The 6,212-nt window shown below is 43.2% G+C and overlaps 1 protein-coding gene across 1 annotated transcript in view; it reads left to right on the top strand.

Annotated features, from left to right (window-relative positions):
- The first annotated feature begins 5,046 nt into the window (after positions 1–5,046).
- The window catches only part of LOC124864060 (BAI1-associated protein 3-like), a 60,438-nt gene continuing 59,272 nt past the window's right edge, over positions 5,047–6,212 (top strand). The window contains exon 1 of the mRNA XM_047358673.1: positions 5,047–5,165. The gene's annotated coding sequence lies outside the window, so the exon portion shown is untranslated. The remainder of the gene's footprint in view (positions 5,166–6,212) is intronic.

Here is a 6,212-nt window from a genome sequence, read left to right as displayed (position 1 = left end):
GTACCAACAGGTGTCTGTCATGATCTGAGATAATGTTTTGACCCACATGCAGGGAAACCACTCAAGACAAGAAACTGTTTTGAAGAGTTTACTGAAGAGACAATCGGCATGTTGTTTTCTGTAAGGAGGGTTGTGTGTTAGTTCCAAAGAGTTATGATCTTTGTTTCTGCAAAACATGGATAACAGGAAAACGTTACAATGCTCAAAACGTAGCAGAGCAGAGCAGCTCTCAGATTTGAGGTGCCAATTGAGTGCCAAGAAGATGCCCAACTGATTTACATTCACAAGTGCAGCATTACGGCTTTTGCTACAATATTTTTGGGATGGTTTGAAATGCAATAGACATCGAGACGGAACTGAAAGAGAAAAAAAAAGAAAAAGCGGGCATAAGGAGCCATTGACCTGCCCCCCAGGACCTGAGGCTGCCGGCTACAGCAGAGCAGATCCAAGACTCAAGGGCACACCAGCCCCCAGCAAAGGCTGGACAGAGCCAGGTGGTCCAGGCACCGCCAAGCAGCCACCGGGAGTAAGCCACTCCTAAGAACCCAGCCACCGACACCAAGAACCACCAACACTCCAGCGGGCAGAGACACCAGCCACCGGTAGGGACCGTAACGGAGGGGAGGTTTGCTCCACATTTGATGGGGGCCTTAGATGATCCAGGAGAGGGGGCATCCCAAGACCCAACCTGACAGAAAAACAGGCACACACAGTCACAATTACATGTTCCCACCGTCACGCGTAAACAAAGAAACACTCACACACACACAGCAAACGTTAAGACAATCAAGAATAGATGCTGTTCACTCACTCACACTCCCCAGACACACTCTATACTCCCAGATCCAGGTACTGATACCCCAGAGGGTCAACCAGCCCCGGGACCCAGGAGGTGGTCACCTTCATTCCAGAGAGGAGACTGACAAACCACCCAAGCCACCAGTCCAGAGTAGGGCCAGGCACTGCCTGAACTTGAACGACCCAAGTCCAGACCCCGACTCCCAAATGACCCAGGCCCCCAACAACCCCCAACCCCATCCAGACATGTGCCCAAAAATAAAAGGGGTCCACCTGGTCCAAACAAGCAAGCCAACCAGAGGAGACTCAGGATGAACCAGTTCCATTAAAATATGCATCCAGGTGGGGCTGCGACACTCCGACTGAGGGTCATATCTGTCTTAATGCCATGCTGTATGTAATCGGGAGAAAAAACAATGATAAATGTGAGGGGTGTGGAGAAAAACAAAATGTGGAACATGTATTGTTGAAGCGTGAGGTGTATACAAATGAAAGAGAAAGATTGTGGAAAACAGAGGCAGGACAAGAATGGAGTTTGGAAACTGAAGGAAACAAGGAGTAAACTTATTTAGATAGAAAAGTGTTTTTCAGATATCTACATAACACAAAACTAAAAAGCAGAATTTGTTGGGTGAAGTTGTGGGTGTTTCACACAGTCGGTGGCGTTATGCACCTCAAAGCTTTTTGTGATCCACCATTATAGAAAAGAAGAAGACGACCCCAACCCTCCGCCAAGACCACGCCCCCAGAATATCTGCCACTCAAATATCTCAATCACGCTCTTCAAAACATGACAGGTGTCAATGTGCTTTAAATCTAAAATAAACAATATAAAGGACATTATCATTTTTTTAATAACAAGTTCAGTGTTAAATGTTGACTGTATTTGTTTTTTTGTTTTAAACCAGCAATCACACTACTGAGTTTTTACCTAACATTGAATTTCTGACACATTGTAGCCACTAATCTTTGTTTCCAGAAGTTCACTTCTTCTGCATATTGACAGTTATTTAAAAAGACAACATGTGTGGTAATTTGCAGGTCTCACTCATACAAATTAAAAAGACTCTGTGTATTTGTTTATGTTACTATTTTGTATAAATTTTGAAAATATCTATGATGCATCGACTGGCATTGTTTCATTCCTTTTATTTTGTTAGGTGTTATGAAATCAACAAAACACTGTTGAGCTAATTAAGCCAAATAAAGGAAAAACCCATACATTACGTGTTGATTGACAGCTGAACTTGATCCCCTCTGCCTCAGAGAGGATTTTTCTCGGCGACATCCCCTCAGCAACAGTCAAATGGTGCGTTCATGGACACTACGTAAACCTCTGCTTTATGACTTACCCAGCTTGAAAAAAGTAACAAGTTAATATTGACTAGGTGATTTAAAGTATAAAAATTATCTGCTCTACTGTCACAATCAAGAGGTGTTGGGGTTTTGATTTTCTTTTGTGTATGTGTTTTGATCATGTGTCTGTTATGTTCTTTAAGTGTCTTCTTCAGTTCATTCTTTTGTGTTAAGCTTCCCAGTTTATTCCATTGTTATTTGTACATGTAGAGTAATTTCTTGTTTGTTTTCCTTCAGATTTTTCCCCTCAGTTTAATACTCGTACTCGTACTCGTACTCGTACTCGTACTCGTACTCGTACTCATACTCGTACTCGTACTCGTACTCGTACTCGTACTCGTACTTGTACTTGTCGTCTTCCGCTTATCCGGGACCGGGTCGCGGGGGCAGCAGACTCAGCAGAGACACCCAGACGTCCCTCTCCCCAGACACCTCCTCCAGCTCCTCCGGGGGAGCCCAAGGCGTTCCCAGGCCAGCCGAGAGACATAGTCCCTCCAGCGTGTCCTGGGCCGTGTCCTGGGCCTCCTCCTGGTGGGACGTGCCTGGAACACCTCCCGAGGAAGGCGTCCAGGGGACATTCAGTATAGATGCCCGAGCCACCTCAACTGGCTCCTCTCGATGTGGAGGAGCAGCGGCTCTACTCCGAGCCCCTCCTGGATGGCTGAGCTCCTCACCCTATCTCTAAGGGAGTGCCCGGCCACCCTATGGAGGAAGCTCATTTCAGCCGCTTGTATCCGGGATTTCGTTCTTTCGGTCATGACCCAAAGTTCATGGCCATAAGTGAGGGTAGGAATGTAGACCGACCGGTAAATCAAGAGTTCGCTTTTTGGCTCAGCTCTCTCTTCACCACAACGGACCGGCACAGCACCCCCTTTACTGTGGCAGCCGCACCAATCCATCTGTCGATCTCTCTCTCCATTCTTCCCTCACTCGTGAACAAGACCCCGGGATGCTTAAACTCCTCCACTTTAGGCAGGAACTCTCCTCCAACCTGAAGAGGACAAGCCACCCTTTTCCGGTCGAGAACCATGGCCTCAGATTTGGAGGAGCTGATCTTCATCCCAGCTGCTTCACACTCGGCTGCGAACCACCTCAGCGCATGCTGTAGGTCCTGGCTAGAGGGGGCCAGCAGGACCACGTCATCTGCAAAAAGAAGAGACAAAATCCACTGGTCCCCTAACCAGACCCCCTCCGGCCCTTGGCTGCGTCTAGAAATCCTGTCCATAAAAGTTATGAACAGGACCGGTGACAAAGGGCAGCCCTGCACCATGCACTGGGAACAGGTCCGACTTAGTGCCGGCAATGCAGACCAAACTCCTGCTCTGTTCGTACAGGGACCGGATGGCCCCTAATAAAGGGCCCCCAATTCCATACTCCTGGAGCACCCCCCACAGGGCATCACGAGGGACACAGTCGAATGCTTTCTCCAGGTCCACAAAACACATGTGAACCGGTTGGGCAAACTCCCATGAACCCTTGAGTACCCTGTAGAGGGTATAGAGGGTATACCCTCTATAGTTTAATAGTTTACCCCTATTCATGGTTTTTAGTCACCTTCCCTCAGTTCCCGAAATTGATTCTCTCCAAGCTGTTCTGCATTTTGTAGATTGTGTTTACCTGGTTTCCATGTAACTCACTACATCTTCTCAGTATACTCATTTGTTTTCATTGATCCCCGCTGAATCCTTCAATTGTTTTACTCTGTATTGCTTTTCCATGCCTGGTACTTCATGTGTACTATGTCTGTTGCTCCATCCATGTTCCATGTCTTGATCTCCTTGTGTTTTTGTTTTCTTTTTATTTTCATTATAATCCTTTAATTTTCCATGCCACTCCCGAGATCCTGTCTACGCATTGGTTCAGCTCAAAAACCATACATTCTGACATCTTTTATGAAAATAGGCATGGGCCAGTTACCGCCATCAAGGTATACCAAAGTTTTAAAAAGCTGCACTTTCAAAACTATTAAAATCTTTAAATAGTTTTGAAATAATTTTCTCAGCCGTATGGAGCATACTGCAGCACTCCCTCTCCCCTACCTGCGGCTAGCTGAAAGAAGGCTCCCACGGTTTTGCTTTAGTTACAGGAGCAAACAATTTGGCTATTTGGAAGTATTTCTGGTTTGAAAAAACATAATCATTCACAGTGTGGTAACTAATGGAGCGCAACTGAGCACTCTTATCAAGGCAATACTGTTAATATTTTACAGTTGTTCAGATATCAGCTTTAGATCTGCTATTTCTTTATTTATTTCTTAAATGGTTACACCACCTTGTGATTTGGAGTGCTTGTACCACCCCTTAAAGAATGGTGCCCTGAGCTCTGAGCCATGTTTCTCATATCAAGAACCGTCATTGCATACGGCCTAACATTAACCAGCTAATATTGACTTGCTATACTTGTTCTATACTATAATGAATAGCAAAACTGTATAATAGTATGTATATTAAGCATTTTATTTAAAAATTACATCTACTTTTAGTGGATGTTTATTCTATATATGTTTTACTCTATATTTCAAGTCATAAAAGCAAAGATCACATTATTGTAAGTAAAATCTTGTATTTAACAAGGATTATTTGTAAATTAGTGTTATAGGGAATATCATTAGCTTTAGGATTTAAAAACAAAATCTTCCTCATCATTTCACACAATAGTCGTCTCTCACGTTTTCTAAAATTTTTTACCAAATTTTAATTCCAGAAACAAGGGCTAAATAAGATATTTCCGACAGTAGACAAGGTCCATGAAGTATCGCTCCACTTCCTATGGCCATATTTGGGTTGGCATCGGTAGAGCGGAGGGGAAGCATTTTGAGAGACTAATAAGAGCTTTTGTCTGTCGTCTATCTGAAGAAAAAGACCCAAACGTTGTTTTCTCATAAGTTGACTGCGTCACGTTCACAGCAAGGAGCGACGTCCTGCTGCACTGATCAGAGCTTTGATTGTAGGAACTCTGACACACGCAACCTTTAAAAAAAATCACACTGGAAAAACTGTCTAGAGACGCAGGTAAGAGATTCTTTTGTTATTTATGAGAAAAAAAATTATGTTAATAGTCAAGCTAAATTACGCACTAGTTGCTTCTTTTATTCCGTAATTGCGAAATATGGCCCTGAACTGGCACCTGTTGAACTGAATTAAGTTCAGGATAATTTCAAATGTGCCATTGTAAAAAGGATAAAGTTCTATTAATGTTTTGATCAAGTATAAGAATATGAGGGAATGTCGAGATGATAAAGATTTATTCCCCATAAATTTGACCTGTCAGACACATTGTGTTTATAAAATAATAAATGTGATGCTATTTGTAAGCAAAAGTTTCATGTCTGCTCAACAAAAAGGGCTTTTGCATGTTAACCTGATCAGCTGGTAAAAATGCTCTCAGATTCAAGTATACACAGATTTAAATGAAGAAAGTGTGTGTGTGTGGGTGTTGGGGGTGTGGTGGCGGTGGAGGGGGGGGGGGGTGGCGGGGTAAATATACTTGCTTTTAATATATGAAATAATTATTTATGGAAAATTTAATGTTTGGGAAATTTTGCCAAGAAAAACTGAAACAGAAAAAAATCAAAACACATAAATGCAATAGAGTAAATTGTAAAGTGAAGAGTTGAAGATGTGGGTGCAGGTTGAAAACATCCTGAGTGGACCGATGCATTTGATGGCTAGTTTCAGAGGCAGTGCCATGGAGAATCCTGTGGACTCTGTCTGTGTCTCTGACTCTCTCTCTCTCTTTCTCTATTACACACACACACACTCACACACAGGCACAAACACTCACAGACATCACAGCTCCAACTATCTTACCCCAGAGACAGCCCCAGCAGTTCAGTGCTTTCAATTTATCTGTGCTGCCTTTATTGACAATAATTACACATCCGGCTGATTAAAAGGACAATAAAAAGCATTACGTTTTGTTATTCATCAGCCCAATACAGAATAATAGAGATCAAACTCTACTCTGTGCAGAGCGTAATCATTACGGATGTCTGCATTTTGCAGAAATCTTCTGTTGATCACGCTTTGTCCTTCAGTGCAACTCTCATCTAAATTTTG

This window comes from Girardinichthys multiradiatus, chromosome Y (assembly GCF_021462225.1).
Source record: "Girardinichthys multiradiatus isolate DD_20200921_A chromosome Y, DD_fGirMul_XY1, whole genome shotgun sequence".
NCBI classification, from domain to species: Eukaryota; Metazoa; Chordata; class Actinopteri; order Cyprinodontiformes; family Goodeidae; genus Girardinichthys; species Girardinichthys multiradiatus.
This window is presented reverse-complemented; position numbering and strand designations above follow the sequence as displayed.